Below are 18,070 nucleotides of genomic sequence, written 5' to 3'. Positions count from 1 at the left end.
TAAACTAGCGTATTTCCTGCATATATCAGTTTCATGTTGCTGCTGTAACAAATTACTGTGGAAGTGGTTTAAAACAATGCAAATTTATTATATTACATTTCTGGAAGTCAGAAATCCAGAGTGGGCCTCACTGGCTAAAAATCAGGGTGTCAACAGGGCTGTGTTCTTTCTGGAGGTCCCAGGGGAGAATGCACTCTCTACAGTTTCAAGCTTCCGGATGTGTAGACGAATCTTGGCACCTTCTCCTTCTTTCTTCAAAGCCAGCAGGGTAGCTGACAATCTTGTCTGACTTTGAGCTCCTCTCCTCTTCTGCTTTCCTCTTTGACTTTAAAGAACTCTTGGGATTATATTGGGGCCACTTGGATAATCCAGAATAATCTCTTTATTTTCTGATTAGCTTTTTAGCAACCTTAATTCCATCTGTACCTCCAACCCCCCTCTCCCATCCAATAATCGCATATTCACAAATTCTAGGAATTAGTGTGTGAATATTTTATAGGGGATTAAATTTTTTTTAGGTCCTTTAATATATTAATACCAATCCTGAGGCACTTTTGTGGGAGTATGAAATGTTTCTCAAGCATATGTGACTAGGAAAGTTGCTTCTTTTTTTTCTCTCCTTCTTTCTTTTCTTCTTTCTAAAAAATAGATGTTGCTTTTTGAAGCTTTTAGAAAAGTTGAGTCAAACAGTATAAAAACAGTTCATGTTCAAGACTTTCTTTAAGTCCATAGTAGTTCCATCACATGGCTCCACGTTACTGCCTTCGTTAACACTGCTCCCTTGGCAATTCGTCCATAGTCATTCACTCACAAGTTATCTATTGAAAGCTGCTTTAGTTCCATTTCCCAGGAGCAGATCTTGAGGTGCTGATTCTGTTTTGAGTGTTACCAGCCAACACTCACTTCGGCTGGGGGATGGGTGCACTTGCCAGAGGAAAGAATGGGGCAGACCACTACTGGCATCCATTGTAAGCCACTTGGAGAATCCAAGCTTTGTTTAAGGTGCTGAATATTTCCTAGGGAGCAGGGTAAATGAGTCACTGTCATCTTGGAACCTACTATCTAGTGGTAAGACAGTAAAGAAATGTGAAAATAAATAATGTAACTTCAGGCAATAATAATTGCCATAAGGAAAATGAAGAAGGGTAGCAGGGTGGGATCCTATGGAAATTGGAAGAGTGTGGTTTTTTTTTTTCAGAAGTTGCTTAAAGATAAGCTATCTGTAAAGGGAACTTTTGCGTAAAGACTTGAAGAGTAAGAAAGCTTCCAGCTCTGGGGAGTTGTGGAGGGAAAGGTATGTTACAGAATTTGCAGCAACTGTAAAGGCCTTGAGGTGGGGGTGGGAATGCCCTGTTGATTTATCTTGAGAAAGGTCAAGCGGCATAGAATATAGAAGTGAAGGGTCAGCAGAGATAGGTGAGGTGGGACTTTGTCGGCCATGGGTATATATTTGAATTTTATTTCAAATATAATGTTGCATATATAATGGGACGCCTTTTAAGAGCTACAAGTAGGAAGGTTGCGCATACGAAATAGAATGTACAATTTAGAATGTCCCTTTGGTGGTTGTATGGAGATTAGACCACAGGGGGCCAAGGCGGGGAGGAAAGGGGAAAAGGAGGGAGGCTGATAGGGTAAGCTATGTGAGACACAAGCCTCGGCCCAGTGTGGACCTGCTTGGCAGTGTGTGACCAGTAATCAAATGTGGATATATTTTGAAGGCAGAGCATGCTGATGTTTTGGGTGTGAGAAATAGGAGTTGAGAAACCAAGTTATTGGAATAATTCCTAACTAGTTCCATTTGACAAGATTCTGAAGGCCGAGTGGAGCAGATTTGTTGAACAGACGTGGGAACAAGAGTCTGTATCACGGTATATATAAACTCACTATAAAATCTACATCATTTAATACATTTAATTAACTATAAATACATACATCTGTGTAGTTGGGAGATAAACCAGTGAGGTTCTATTAAATGTCCTAGGGAATAAAAAATCAAAGCAGGTATCTCACAAAAAGAATTTATAATTTAGACTTTGGGGTATTTAGACTGCTTTGGCATCATCACAATCTCAGCGTTACCCCTTGACTCCATGGATCGCGAATCCTTCAGGCCATCAGTCTAAGGCCCTAAAAAGTGTCTGCTAAGTTAAAAAGTACAAGTATCAGCACTCTAAGATTTGACCACTCCTTCCTTCTCATACACCAAGTTAATTAAATGTGGCAGCACAGACACCTCAACAATGAATTAATTCTACATTAAGGATTAGCTGTCTGTGTTCCCAGAATTTATCAAACAAGAAGCAATCTGGTAAAGGCGAAAGAACACTTTGTTTGAAGTTCAAACATTGAACTGCTTCTGGAATTTATAAGCTTGGCAAGCAAGTCTCCATTTCTTCATCATTAAATAGAGGTAAGAATATCTGCATAATTTTGTTCAATATAAAATAGTTTATAATAGTAGATATGATAAAAATTATTTTTCTGGTTATGTATATATATTATTATTTTACAATGCATGCCCTTACTAATTAGACATAGAAGAGCCCAAGGAGACTTTGCCCCGTTGGACTTCTTGTTTGCATGAGTTTTGTTTGACTTACACAGCGATGCTTCTCTGTTATTCCAGTCAGACTCCAAGACTGATTGCTGCCTCACATGCCAGGCTCTTGGAGATGCATGCTGATTTCTAGAATTGTCTCCTTCCCCTTCTTGACCACTTGGTAAAATAACTCCTTGATATGTTTTCTCCTTAACCATCCCCGTTGTATCCTTGATGGGTGTGATTTTATATGTATTTGTCTTAAGCCCTAGCCCCAGGGTCCAATATCAAGCAGCATTTCACAGATTGATAGATAAATATATCTACAACAGAACTCACAGTGAGTGTTCCTCAGTCGTATTCTATCCTCCTAAAGAGGGAGGACTGTAGATTCAGACTGCCAGTTCCAAATCCTTGCTCCATTACTAATTGTCACACTTAGTAAAACTTTCTGTGATTCATTGTGCTTTTCTGTTAAATGTAAAGATCAAATGTAAAGGAAAAAAAATATATGATTGTCCTTAAAGTTAGAAGCAGAAAAAGACATACGCAACCTGAAATATATATAAAAACTTTGCAAGGGTAGTAAATAGAGGCCAGATCATGAGTAACCTATAGGAAATGTTGTGTTTTAACACATGTACTTTTCATGATACACCAAAGCATTTTATTTAAATTCAGTACTCTTTTGTTTACAAAATATTGAGAAGTCATTCACTTCCTTAGATGGCTCAAGGAAATAGCATAAGATTATATCTGTTTTGGTTTGTTTTAAATTAGTTTTAGGTCTTTTCTGTTACTTAGCCTATTTCATACGACTATAGCTTGTTAGTAATTACTTTGGCTTAACAATCAGTATTTTAAAAAGCTTATGAGAAAAAAGATGTAGAAAATGAATATGTGTGTCCATAACCATATGTCATCTTATCTTATCTTATATCTTATCTTATCTTAGTATTACTCATCTAACTATCCGTAGGCTTACATAAGATAATTTTTACTCACATGTGATAATTTTACCTTATTTATTCAATTCTCTTAACATTTATAATTTTGAGCATTTATCTGGAGAACATACTTCAAGAAACCAAATAAAATGGTCACTTTTCAGTTTCATCTGTGTATGCCTATTGTCAGTCATATTTTTAAAATGAAGGTATAATTGAGATACAGTACAATTCAGCCTTTTTGGTTTAATTTTTTTGTTTTGACAGAATTTTGACAGTCATGGAACCACAAGGTAAAAAATGTTCCCACTACATCAAAAAATATATTGCATTGTGGTTTTAATTTGCATTTCCCTAATAACTAATGCTGTTGAGCATATTTTCATGTGCTTTCACTCACTTTGTATTGAATAGCTTTTTTTCTGATTATTGAATCCTGAGGGTTCTTTATATATTCTAAATACAAGTTCCGCACCACATATGTTATTTGCTCATATTTTCTCCAATCTGTGGCTTCTCTGTACACTTATTTTAGTGTCATCATTTTTAAATAAATTTATCAATTTTACTATTATTGATTTTGGGTTTTGTATATCTAAGAAATATTTGCCTATCCATGGTAGATGGATTGTTTTAAAAGCTTTATGGTTTAAGGTTTTACATTTAGGTGTCCCAAAGAGTTTGTGTTAATATTTGTATACTATACGAGGTAAGGACCAATGTTCATTCTTTTGTCATATAGATATTTATGTCAGCACCATTTATTGAAAACACTATTCTTTCTCCATTGAATTGGTATTGGCCTTGGCCAAAAACCAATGTGTGAGTCTACTTTTGTATATTCTGTTTTGTTATGTTCAATATGTACATCTTTCTCTCATTAGTATACTTTATTGCTATATCATTTTAGTAGGTTTTGAAATCAGGACAAGTTTATTCTTTTTTTCAAAATTATTTGGGTTATTTTAGTTCACTTGCCTTCAAAAATAAAATTTAGAGCAAGCTTGTGAAATATCTGAATATTATGTCTGTATCTGTATCCATATTTGTATTCATATATCATATCATATTATACCATATCGTATCATATCTCTATCTTCTATCTATCTAATCTATTATCTATCTATCATCTACCTATCTGTCTATCTATCTATCTTGCTGGAATTCTGATAGGAATTAAAATAAATATATAGGTCAGTTTGGGAAAATATTAATGTCTTAATAATGCGGCATCTTATTTTTTTAATGTTTATTTATTTACTTTGAGAGAGAGAAAGAGAGCAGGGGAAAGGCAGAGAGAGGGAGAAAAATAATCCCAAGCCGGCTTTGTGCTGTCAGCGCAGAGCCAAATTTAGGGCTCAGTGGGGGGCTTGATCTCACGAGCTGTGAGATCAGCTCAACCAACTGAGCCACCCAGACGCCCCAACAATACCGCATCTTCTAATCCATGAATATAATTCAATTAGAATAACACTATTAGGATCAGAATTTTAAAAACTATAATTAATAAATGACTTCTGAAGTCTATCTTTTATTTTGACTTCCAAGTACCCTCTATTCAGTCTCTTACCCACCTGGACAGGTAGAGTAATGGTGGATCTAGGTTTAAAACCTGGTTTTTTGCTTTCTGACTAATTAATTGTCAGATAAGTTTCCTTATAAGAGGTTAAATAAAATAAAAATGTAATGGCGAAAACATTTAAAAAATTTTTTAAAATGAAAGATGTAATTGTTTTTAGCAGAACGTCTTTTGTCCACTGTGTAGAATCTACTGAACTGTCACAGGGATGGCTGTAACCGCCAGTCTTGACAGACAATATGAGAACAGAATTTTCTTCCTGTTCATTTTTGTAGTGTCCCTGGTTCCTGGTAGAGTGATAACATTGTTGAGTAAATTAAACTATCTTTGGCTTAGAATTGAAAATTTCTAGCTATCTAAAAAAACTAAAGACCATATTACCACATTGGAACAATATTACCACAAAATTACCACGTCGTCTACCTCAGTGTCGTTCCTCCAAGGCGCTGGATCCCTCTTTTCCTGATAACATCTACTATAGCTCTGAATGCAAGCAAAACCAGCCTTCTTTGCTCCGGGTCTTGGTCGGAAGTGAGACATCACTCAGTCCAGACCACTCAAGATTCTTCATTGGTGCTATGATCTTAATGTTTGTGTCCGTCCTAAATTCATATGTTGAAATTTGTATCCAGTAAGATGATGTTATTAGGAAGTGGGGCCTCTGGGACATGATTAGGTCATGAAGGTGGAACTGTCATGAATGGGCTTAAGAGAGAGACCCCAGAGAGTCTCCAGCCCCCTTCATAATGAGTATGTAATGAGAAGTCTGCAGTTTGCAGTCAGCAACCTAGAAGAGGGCCTTCACCAGAATGTGACCATACTGGCACCCTGATCTTGGATTTCCAGCCTCCAGAGCTGTAAGAAATAAATTTCTGTTGTTTATAAGCTACCCAATCCATAATTTTGTTATAATAGCTCAAATGGACCAAGACCTGAGACTTTCAAATGGGCACCTGACTGGAGACTTTCCTTTCCCTTCTGGAGGTCAAGCAGTGTGAAGGGGAACCTGGAGCTGCTCATGGCCATGGTTCCTGAGATATGACATGCTGCAATATAAAATACAGACTAACCCAACCCCTGAAACTTTTAGAACTATGAATTATGCATGAGAATTAAATATTAAATGACATTTTGTTATTCTATGTGATTCTATTTAGTAGGCAAAACTAATTTATTTTGGGGGGAAAGCGGATCAGTGGTTTCTTGAACGACTAACAATGGACACACGTGCAGAGAAGAGTTCTCATAGCAGGCCCGAAACTGTGGTCTCTACCAAGGCCTGCTTGCAAGGTTGGCTCCTGCCTTGCATCTGGGAATTTATATTTCAGGAAGGTTCCCATCATTCTCTGTGAAGAATGGTCCACGGCCTAAACTGCTTTCTTAGATATGGAATTTTCATACATGCTAGGCAGATTGTGTCTGTATGATCAACCCCAGGAAAAACTATGGGCACTGAAATTCTATGGTGCTTCCTATTTATTTATTTATTTATTTATATTTATTTATTTAGTTTTGAGAGGGAGAGAGAGACAGAGTGCAAGCAGGGGAGGGGCAGAGAGACAGGGAGACGCAGAATCCAAAGCGGGCTCCAGGCTCTGAGCTGTCAGTGTAGAGCCTGATGTGGGGCTCGAACTCATGAACCCTGAGATCATGACCTGAGCTGAAGTTGGATGCTTAACCATCTGAGCCACCCAGGCGCCCCATCATGGTGTTTCCTTGGTAGACAGCATTCCACATGTGCTGTCACCTCTCAGCTTGGGTGATGAAGCTTCTGTGTGACTCCACTGGTCGAGGATTCTTGAGCACCTGTTCCTGGTTTCCTGTAATCATGGCCTTAAGAGACTTTTCTCTTTGCTGATTTTACTTTGTATCTTTTTACTATAATACTATATAATACTATATACAGTCCTACAATACTATACTAAACCACTGCTATGAGTATACCATGCTGAGTCCTGGGGTCCTCCTTGCAAAAAACTAAACCTGGACAGGGGTGGTCTTGGGGACCTGTGGCACAGCCTAAAAGAAGTCTTTATCTTTATAGGAGACTGATTTTTATGATTACATTAATTTGTCAAAATGGACTGAATGGCCCACTGGGTGTATTATACCCTAATACAGTTATCATGCAGAGAAAATGATCAATTAATAATTTCAAAAGTAAAATTATGCTAGATGTCAATCTTTAGTTGTGTGCTCCTTCAGAGCAAGTGCTGCTGTGGAATAGCATGATACGGGCACAGCTGCTAAGAGTTATAAAGCCGGGGGTGCCTGGGTAGCGCAGTCGGTTAGGTGTCCAACTTCAGCTTAAGGCATGATCTCACCGTTTGCGTGAGCCTGCTTTGGATTCTCTCCCTCTCTCAATAAATAAACTTAAAAAAATGAGTTATGAAGACAGATTATTCTGTTATCTGTAGAATAAGGTACATATCTTTAGAAGGGCACCTCTTCCATTTTCCCACCCACCAAACCTAGGGAAATTATAACTTCCCAGTAGCCCTGACAGATTTGCTATTCTACTGGGCTGTATGGTGATGGGTATTAAGGAGGGCACTTGCAATCAGCACTGGGTGTTGTATGTAAGTGATGAATCCCTAAATCCTACACTGTGTGTAAACTAGCTGGAATTTAAATAAAACCTTGGGAGGACAAAAAAAAAAAAAAAAAAAAAAAAGAAAAGAAAAGAAAGACACTTAGCATTACATTTGAATAAAGGGTATTAAATTATTTTATTTTATTTTATTTTTTAAGTTGAGAGATGAGAGGGTTAGGGGTTGAAAGACATGGCCTGATTGGATTCACACCTGTCATACCAGTTTTCCGGCTAGCAGATGGTGGGCATCTCATGAGTCCTTAGCGCTGTTCTCAGCATGCTGACCCTTCAGCTGGGCATGACCTTGGTATCAGGAAGGGCTCGTTAGCTTCACTGCCTGAGATTCTTCTTCGCAAATACTAAATGAAATTAAGATCAGCGAACATTCTGGGATATGTTGCACAAGAGTTTATTCTTCTAATAGGTATTTCAGTAGGAAAAAGAGAGTCATCATCAAAGAAAACAAGACTCTTCACTACCAATTCTCAGAGAAATTAGTATGTTAGTATGAAATGCAACCATTCAAGTTAGATAAAAGAATGAATGTTTAGCAAGCCTTATTTGTCGATAAAACACCTTTTTTTCACCAAGAAATATTTCTCAAGTATAAGAGTTACGTGGAACCCTTTCTGGATGATTTTTCTTGGGGAAGAAATAACACATTCCTAATGGGAAAAATAATTGTCCTTTCTGATTTTATTAAAACTCAAAGCCTAAAATAGTACATATTCGAAAAAAAAGTTATATACTGAATTTCAGCAGTTACATGACAAAATTAGTATGCAAACTGTGTGTGTGTTTTTTTGGACATTAAAATTTTAGAAAACAGATTTAGCACTCAGTTTTAAAATTAAAGCAAGGCAGTCAAGAGTCTAGTTTAAACACATATTAGATTTCTCATTTCCCTGACTTTCCTTAGGTTTAGCCGTGAAGGGTAGAGGTAGGCTTTGCGAATTCCAAAACCGTCTTCTCATTGGTATGTATGGTTTAATGAGGAGTTTGCAGGTGTCAGATGGATTAGCAATAAGGAGATCTTTTCCTGCTGTGTTTGTTTAATTAGGGTTGGTACATCCAGATGTTATCTACCGCTATGTAAGAAGTTTCACACAACACTGAGATAGACCATGAATTTTATAGCACTCTTTAGCTGATGTATTTAATTTAAACCACCCCCCATAATACTTCCCCTCCAATTGTTATACAGAACATTGTGTTTCAGTGTTTTATGAAATGGAAATCTCTGAAACCCAATAATTTTGGATAAATCCACAGGACATATTTATTAGCTCCCAAACCAGTTCACCATCCACTGTACCAATGGATGTTTGGAAAAAGCATCATAAAAATTCAGAGTTAGAGTTGTGTATTAGACAGGCAGAATAAATCAAGAGGAAAAATAATTTTTTCTTCCTTCGAAAGCATCAAAAGTCAGTGAGAAATGACAGTCCTGATTAGAAATGTAAGAACCTAGAGCTGTCCTGCAAAGTAATGGCCATAAACTGTCATGTCTTAACATCATATTTTTATGGTCATAGAAACTTCTGTGATCCCATGATAAAAGGAAATGGACCACATTACTTTTAAGTAAATCAGTTGTTTTATGATGCAGTATGTATTTTGAGCATAGTAATGTCCCAAATCTATTTTAATAATCATATTCATATACTGCATAAGATTTCAAAGATGTGTTGGTTTCTTATTTTATTATTATCCTTCAACTTCTGAAAGAAAAGTTTACATAAATTTTCATCCTGGCAAGAGCTGTGGATTCCCAGGGATTTGTAGAATGATTAGTTCAGTGGATTTTAATGGTCACGAAAGCAGGAAGTGATGTGTAAAATAACGAAAATGTACCAATTTAGAGCTTACAGAAGACCGTGCAATTTATAAATACATAGATATCATTCTTGCCATTCAATTTACTAATTCTTTCTAGAAACATGCTGCAGCCTGTGTGACAGAAGCCATTGGCCTCATCTTTAAGGCACCATAGTGCCTGGAACTGATGATCCGGACACTTTGCCTACACAATGCTTAACTCTACTTAATAATTATGCATTGAGAAGTGATTATGCAATTTAGTAATTATGGAAATTAAGCTACCTTAATGATGAGACAGGTGATAGATGATTTGGGGTGACAGTCTCATTATGTTACTGCCTAGTTTATAACTGCCTATAGACAGGCACAAATTCTCAACATGATAATCATGTTTCTTTTTCCAACAATGAGTCTTGCAACACACTTCTGTAGCTGGTGACACATAAAACGAAACCCATGTGAAAAGGTGGACACAATCTGTCTTGCATTCCCAATATGGAAATCAGGTTGTATTTATTGTCTTTTATCGATTATGGGAGAGATGGTGTCATCTAATATTTCATTTATTTGGTAAGTCACAGCGATATCTAGGGGCCTAGGGTAGCCTTTCTGCTACTTGGTGAAAACATCTATTCTACTCATGGGAAGTACAAGTCCGGCAGGTAGGCACTGCATTGGCAAACTCACAGGATTGTACCTCCCAGTTTCTAAATGAGAATTCTGTCCTGCAAGAGGGGTATCTATGATGGGTATCAATTTAGTTAGAAGGTCCTAATGTAAAGGAGGGACACTTGAAGGGACAGTTGGAGTTACGTCCTATCTATTAATTAGCTACACTATGGTGGTTGTAGGCTGATAAACATTTCTAAGAATAACTTAACCAGATAAATATATTTGTGTCCAAATAAGCATTTAAGACAATACATCACTCCTTGTAATATCAGCAAATTGGATTACACTCGTGATAAAACACCTGTACTCAAAATTTATATAAGTATCCTCATCAGGAATAGTGACACAATGAAATGTCCACAAAAGTGTCATTGTGCACACACACCCTAAGATGAAACTTACAGACCATTCCAGCACCAATCCTCTGTAAAGCTGAGTTTTTCTTTGTGCTCTCCTATTATATGATGCATAATTTAAAATCTAGGACTTACTACACCAAATTTTGATTGTTAGTTTCGCTGTCTCCCTCCACAACCACACTGAGAATTATTTGAGAGAAAGACTGGCTTTTATTGTTTATTTTTATTTCAGCCGCCAACACAGTGCCTGGCACATAGACGGTGGCCATTCAATGTGAATGAACAAAATGGAAAGATGGATGGATAGTGATAAAAGAATCAGTTGTCAATAGCAATCATAAAGAGCTTTCAAATAATGTGTGTTAAACATGATGTCACTCATGTGAAATTTAAGAAACAAAACAGATGAACATAGGGGAGGGGAGGGGAAAAAAGGAGAGGGAAGCAAACTATGAGAGTCTCTTAAAGACAGAACGAACTGAGGGTTGATGGAGGGAGGTGGGTGGAGGATGGGCTAGATGGGTGATAGGTATTAAGGAGGGCACTTGTTTTGATGAGCACTGGGTGTCCTATGTAAGAGATGAATCCCTGGGTTCTACCCCTGAAACCAATATTGTACTGTGTGTTAACTAACTAGAATTCAAATAAAAATTTGGAAGAAAAAAAATGTGTGCTAAAATAGAAAGGATTCAAGGAAGAAATAGATGATAGATTGAAAATTTCTTAGCATAATATTAGCAAATTGAACTCAACACTATGTACAAAAACTTAAAACATCAAGACTAAATGACTATGGTTTATCACAGGAATGCAAGTTTGATTTAATATGTGAAATTCAATCAATGCAGTTTACCTTCGAGAATAAAAAAAGAAAAACCATGACATCATTTCCATAAATGTACAAAAGCATTTGAAAAAAAAATCATAGTTATGTATGATAAAATGACCAGAATGCTAGGAACAGGACAAAACTTCCTGAATCTGATAAAGGGCATCAACAAAAAAAATCCAACATCTAACACCATTAATAGCAGTGAAATATTTACCACATGCTCTCAGGATTGGGAACAAGGCAAATGCTCCTTCCCCTCACGTGTATTCAGTATTGTCCTGGGGTCTTAGCCAGTGCAGTAAGTCAAACCAAAGACATAAAAGTTATAATGATGGGAAAGTAGATGTAAAACTATTCATTTGTATATGGCATAATTATTTATGTAAACATTTCTAAGAAATGCACAAAATAAGGATCAGAACTAGTGAGTTAATTTAATAAGGCTGCAGCATTTAAGACTAGTATATAAAAAATCAAAAACTTTTTAAACTAGCAGCAAAAAAATTAGAAAGTAAAATCAAATAAGCAGTTTCAAATACAATAGTATCAAACCATAAAATATGTAAGTGATAAATTTAACAATTGATGTGAGTGAAGGACCTTTACAATGAAAGCAACATAACACTACTAAGGATTTTAAGAAGACCAAAAAAAAAAAAAAAAGGATAAACTATATTCATAGATTGAAAGACTCAGTATTGTCAGTTGTCCATGATTGAATGGATTCAATGCAATCTGAATCATCATAATAGTATCAGGCTGTTGCTGTTTTTTCTTTCTTTCTTTCTTTCTTTCTTTCTTTCTTTCTTCTTCTTTCTTTCTTTCTTTTAGATACAGACAAGCTAATTCTCTAGTTGATGTAAAAATGCAAAGGATCTAAAAATCCAAAGCAATCTTTGGAAAAAACAAAAAGGCTATTTTTGAAAGACTTTCACTATCTGACTTCATGCTTACTTAAAAGCTAAAGTAACGACTGTTGGGGCGCCTGGGTGGCGCAGTCGGTTAAGCGTCCGACTTCAGCCGGGTCACGATCTCGTGGTCCGTGAGTTCGAGCCCCGCGTCGGGCTCTGGGCTGATGGCTCAGAGCCTGGAGCCTGTTTCCGATTCTGTGTCTCCATCTCTCTCTGCCCCTCCCCTGTTCATGCTCTGTCTCTCTCTGTCCCAAAAATAAATAAATGTTGAAAAAAAAATAAAAAAAAAATAAAGTAACAACTGTTTTACTGCTCTAACAGCTGACAAATAAGTGAAACAGAAAACAGAACTCAGAAATAAACCCAAACTTTTAAGGCCATTAAGAAAATATAAAGATGCCGAAACAATTGAAAGGAGGTGGGGATAACCTGTTAATCAAATTTTGCTGGATATCTGTACAGAGAAAATGAACGTCAAACCCTGTCTCACACAATACACACCCACCCCCCCATTCATAAGACACAAAAAAATAACTATACAGGATAGTTCATAAACTTAAACATACAAGCTAAAACCAGGAAGCTTGAAAATAATATATTAGACTTCATCAAAATTATTTGCTCAGCAAAAGACACTGTTAGGGAAAGAAATAGGCAAGCCATAGACAAAATCATTGAAAATCATATTTGTGGCAAGAGACTGGTATCCAGATATACAAAGAACTCTATATCCCCCCAAAATGAGTAACAACAAATCAATAAAATAGGCAAAATATTTTCACAAATATACTATAAAAGACAATCTATGAATGGGAAAAAAAAAAAAACCCTACATGAGAACATGCTCTAAATCTTTAGTCATCGGGGAACTGAAAATTAAAACTAAGATTTAATACCCACCAGAATTACTTAAATTCAAAAGATTGACAAAACCAAATGTCATATAGATTGTGGTAAAACTGGAAATCTCATACATTGTGGGTTGGAATGAAAAATGGTACAATCACTTTGGAAAATATCTGGCATTTTCTTACAAATAAAAATAAAGTACTTATCTTCCTAGATTTTTATGGAAGAGAAGTTAAAACGAATTCTTTTTTTTTTTAAATTTTCTTTTTTTGAACGTTTATTTATTTTTGGGACAGAGAGAGACAGAGCATGAACGGGGGAGGGGCAGAGAGAGAGGGAGACACAGAATCGGAAACAGGCTCCAGGCTCCGAGCCGTCAGCCCAGAGCCCGACGCGGGGCTGGAACTCACGCACCGCGAGATCGTGACCTGGCTGAAGTCGGACGCCCAACCGACTGCGCCACCCAGGCGCCCCGTGAAGTTAAAACGAATTCTTAAAAAATTCGTGTAATAAAGTTTATAGTAACATTATTCACATAAACAAAAACTAGAAACATCTCAGGTATCCATCCATAAGAGAACGGATAAATAAATTGGTATATTCATACAATGGAACGCTATGCTGAATAAAATAGATTTCTTTTTTTTGAAGACTGGATTTCTAATACATGCTACAACTTGGATGGATCTATAAAGTATTTTGGTGGAAATGAGAAAAAAAGGATATATTGTATCATGCTGCATTCATGTTGCAGTTCTAGAACAGGCAAAACTAATCTATGATGTAAAAACAAAACAACACAAAACAAAAAAACAGGGCAGTGATTGCCTCTGGAGGGGGTGAGGGCTGGGATTGATTTGGGAGGGGTGTGTGATGCTAATATTCTATATCCTGTAACAAACCAAAAAACTGTGAGGTTTCAATTACCAATTGCCTTACTGACAGTATGCTGAATCTCTGACTTTGACTCCTGCACACTAGGAAAAATGTATAAAACTAGGGAAGGTAATAAATTTTCCCTAGCCTGGAACCAGTGTTTATAACTTCCCTAACATTTTGTTTAGTTGGTCTTAGAAATTTACAGCAGGAATGAGTGGATGATACGGGAATAAGATATTGTCCCTGCCCTCAGTAACCCCCAGAAGTGTGGATTAGAACCATTCACCTATTTTTCTTGTGCTAAATTTTATCCCTTATTGGCTTCCTCGTCTTGGACCCAGCACCCTAGATTCTCTCACTGAGTGTCTTTCTGCCTGGTTGGTGGTCTAATCTGTATGGCCAGTTCTGGTTATGTGATCATGCTGGCACCCACTGCTGTGGGGGTGCATTGACCTACCTGTTTGGACAGTTACCCTGTATGCCACAGGGAGCTCTTGTGCTCTGGGTTCCCTCTTCCTGACCCATCTCACTCCGCATATGCTCCGGGTTGGTTGGTGGGAGATAGACCAAAAGTGACACTACCTTTTGAATATAGAATAAAGGCAAATTGTGTAGAAGAAAGATCTCCTGCCTGAATCTCTAAGCTTTTTGAACAAGTCACCCCAATTCCTGGGCTTGAACTACACCTGATTCTTTCTCTAAATCCCGATGGGAAAGAAAATTGATGTCAGTCAGAAAGGGAGAGTTTGTTTGTTTATTTATTGCTTCTTTTTTTTTTTAACATTTATTATTTTTTGAGAGACAGAGCGTGAGTGGGGGAGGGGTAGAGAGAGAGGAAGACAGAATCTGAAGCAGGCTTCAGGCTCTGAGCTGGCAGCACAGAGCCTGATGACCATAAGATCATGACCTGAGCAGAAGTCTGATGCTTAACCGACTGAGGCACCCGGGTGCCCCAAAGGAAGGTTTGAAGACTATGAATAGTACAAAAAGAAATAAAGGCAAACATTAGTGTTTCCAGAATAGTGGGGAAGAAATTACTACCCTCTGCATCCCAAATAGCACTACTAAATATTCCCAATACACTGAGAATGTATTGGTCTGGGAATGGGGATACCCGGATACTGGTCTGGGTCCCCCACTCGGCTGTCTGACGTTGACTAAGGCACCTCATCCATAGGGGTAGTGGAGCCAAGAGGTGGAGACCAGAGCCAGACCGCATTAACCCGGTTCTCCTGCCTGCTGCTCAGGCTACCGAAGCACTTCGTAGCTCTCCGTCATCCTTGGGTAAAAATGGCACTAATACTCACTAAAATGCTGTGTTTCTATGGTCTTTTTACATTTTAATTTTCTGATCAGTTACGGTGCCTTGTATTGTGACATTTTAATTGTTTCACACATTGAAGACAATAAGAAAGAATGCAAAATTTTGACCCTGAAGAACAATTACTGCGTAATCCTATCCTTCGGAAGGGGGGAAAAGAATGCACAACTTTCCCTATTTTACACTTGAAGATTTATAAACAACTTTTGTTTTGCATCTAAATTGGAGCTATTCAAAAAGGTAAGCTACAAATACACACACACACACACACACACACACACACACAATTTGGTTAAAAACTTGTGGAAAAAGAAGATGGGTACACCAGGATGTCAGAGTGTATCTTTAAACATCTGAATCATAAAATTTTCTTTTGTTCTAATTCTGTTGTCACCAGGACAAACTCTTGATTATTATTTTTTTGAAGTCCAGTACTCAGATTTTTTTTTTAACTCTACACTTGGATTCTTTTTCTTTCTTTCTTTTTTTTTTTTTAAATTTACATCCAAATTAGCATATAGTGCAACAATGATTTCAGGAGTAGAGTTTTAGTGCCCCTTACCCATTTAGCCCATCACCCCACACCCCCTCCAGAAACCCTCTGTTTTTTCTCCATATTTAAAAGTCTTTTACATATTGCCCCCCTCCCTGTTTTTATATTATTTTTGCTTCCCTTCCCTGTGTTCATCTGTTTATTGCTTCTTTTGGAGAAAAGCCCATAAACTTCAAATGGACTTCCTTAAGGTAGTTGACACCACTGGAGATATTAATTCACAGAGTAGAAAATGTGGCTAGATATGTTTTGTTGCATTTAATTAAAAGCTAGTTGTCCTGAGAGTAATATTTCTGAGTGTGACAATTGCAGGCTGTTTTATGAGATCAAAAACAGATTTGTAGGGTATAAGCAATACCACCAGTTTTAAGAAACATAATCCTTAAAATTTGGTTGGATTCTGAATTTTTGTTAATATTTTTCCCAATTAACAATTTCTGCTACTTTTCTTATTGCCTGTAGTTCTCTCCTGAATGTTTTTATTATTATGATGTATGTAATAACAAAGAACTAAAAAATCTTTTAGTTTTGTAGAGCAACATAATAGAATATGAAGCATTTACTCTAGGTGTAGAGAAACTAATTCCTCTATTGTCTAAAACAATTCTTTGAAGAGCCTTTAGAACTTATTGTCCTCTCATTATTCATGACTAATTCCTTGTTAAGAAATTTGAACTCAATTGGCCACACATAAGGGCAGTACTCTGATTCTCAAAGTCATTGAGAATGACTAATATTTTATAAAAGAAAATATCTCACAAATAAGTATTTTCTGACTTTGCATCAATATTTTTATTTAGCTATAGGAAACATTTCATTGTATAAAAAGCAAATTCCATTCCATATATTTTATTAAGTATTTGATTATCTACTACAGCCACATGTTTTCTTAATATTAATATATTAGGATTCTCTATTTTTTTTAAACTACTTAAATTGTGGTTATGGTGCAGGTAACAGTAATTCTTTCTTTTTCCTCATCTCACTTAGAATTTCTTCTCTTCCTTCAAATGCTGCCTTCTGGGAGAGGACTCAACTCACTATCTATACACACACTATATATAGCATATACATCATCTCCATCAGAATGCCAGCTCTCTGAAGAGACTTCATCTTTTGGTGATGGCTGTGTCCATACTTCTTAGAAGAGTACTTGGCAACTAGGAGGATCTAAGGAAAATTTGTTTAGTGAATGTTGAATAAATAGTAGTTCACTTTCCTATATCTTTCATTTCAGTGACAATTTGTTATGCCCAACTCTTCATTTCTTAAAACAATATTTTAATGCAGAGAGTTAAACACTACTGGTATATTTTAAAAATATATGTAAAGGACAATACACTGTTTCCAGAAATTAATAAATGTATTATTCTGTACTAAATTTCATATTCGATTACTATTTCATGCTGTATCAAAAGTTTACCAACAACACAGCCAAAATATTTCCTTGATCACAAAAACACAGCCAATTCTAATTATCCAAGATAATGGGATAAGAGAGTGGAATGAATTGAAATTCACAAGTTAGTCCCTAGTTACATTTTGGTCAGTATATTAAATGTCTCTACCTCCTAACCTTTAACTAGAGTTGCTGGCAGGCAGAAAAGTGTCCAGACCCACCTTCAAGTGTTTCTATTCTAGAGGAATCCTTGAGCTCTATTTACAGAGATCATTTTTATTATATTTTTTGACTCCATGAAGAATTGATTAACCACTCTTTTAACCATGACAAAGTGCATGTGTTTTTCTTGTAAAATGTGTTTTAATTTTGTTTTTCTGTTGATTATCTTTTTTTTTTCTTTACACACATTTATAGAACTCCTCTTCTATTTATTGTTTCCTTACTTGTATTTGAATGACAGGAGCTCTTACTGGAACAGATACTTCAATAGTAATACTGTACAGAAATGTCTGCAGGAAGATTACATACCTTTCATTAAAATCCAGTAAAATAGGAGTATGTGAGAGAGAGAGAGAGAGAGAGAGAGAGAGAGACTGTAGGGGAAGGGGAGGAGGAGAGATGTCTGTTGTGTTCATTCATGTCACCCAGAAGACTAGTGCTTGGCATACAACACACTTTCAAAGTTATATATTGAGTGGACAAGTGACAGGTGTTATCTTTGATAAATCTCAGCTGACCAAGATTAGAAATGCAGTGCTATGCACTTCCACTTGGGGGCCTCCTTGCCTGTGTCTCATGAAACTCTCTTGC

The sequence above is a fragment of the Lynx rufus genome, unplaced genomic scaffold (genome assembly GCF_022079265.1).
Source record: "Lynx rufus isolate CCGP_SWC_20201006 ecotype Redwood Valley unplaced genomic scaffold, mLynRuf1.p SCAF_1, whole genome shotgun sequence".
Classification (NCBI taxonomy): Eukaryota; Metazoa; Chordata; class Mammalia; order Carnivora; family Felidae; genus Lynx; species Lynx rufus.
This window is presented reverse-complemented; position numbering follows the sequence as displayed.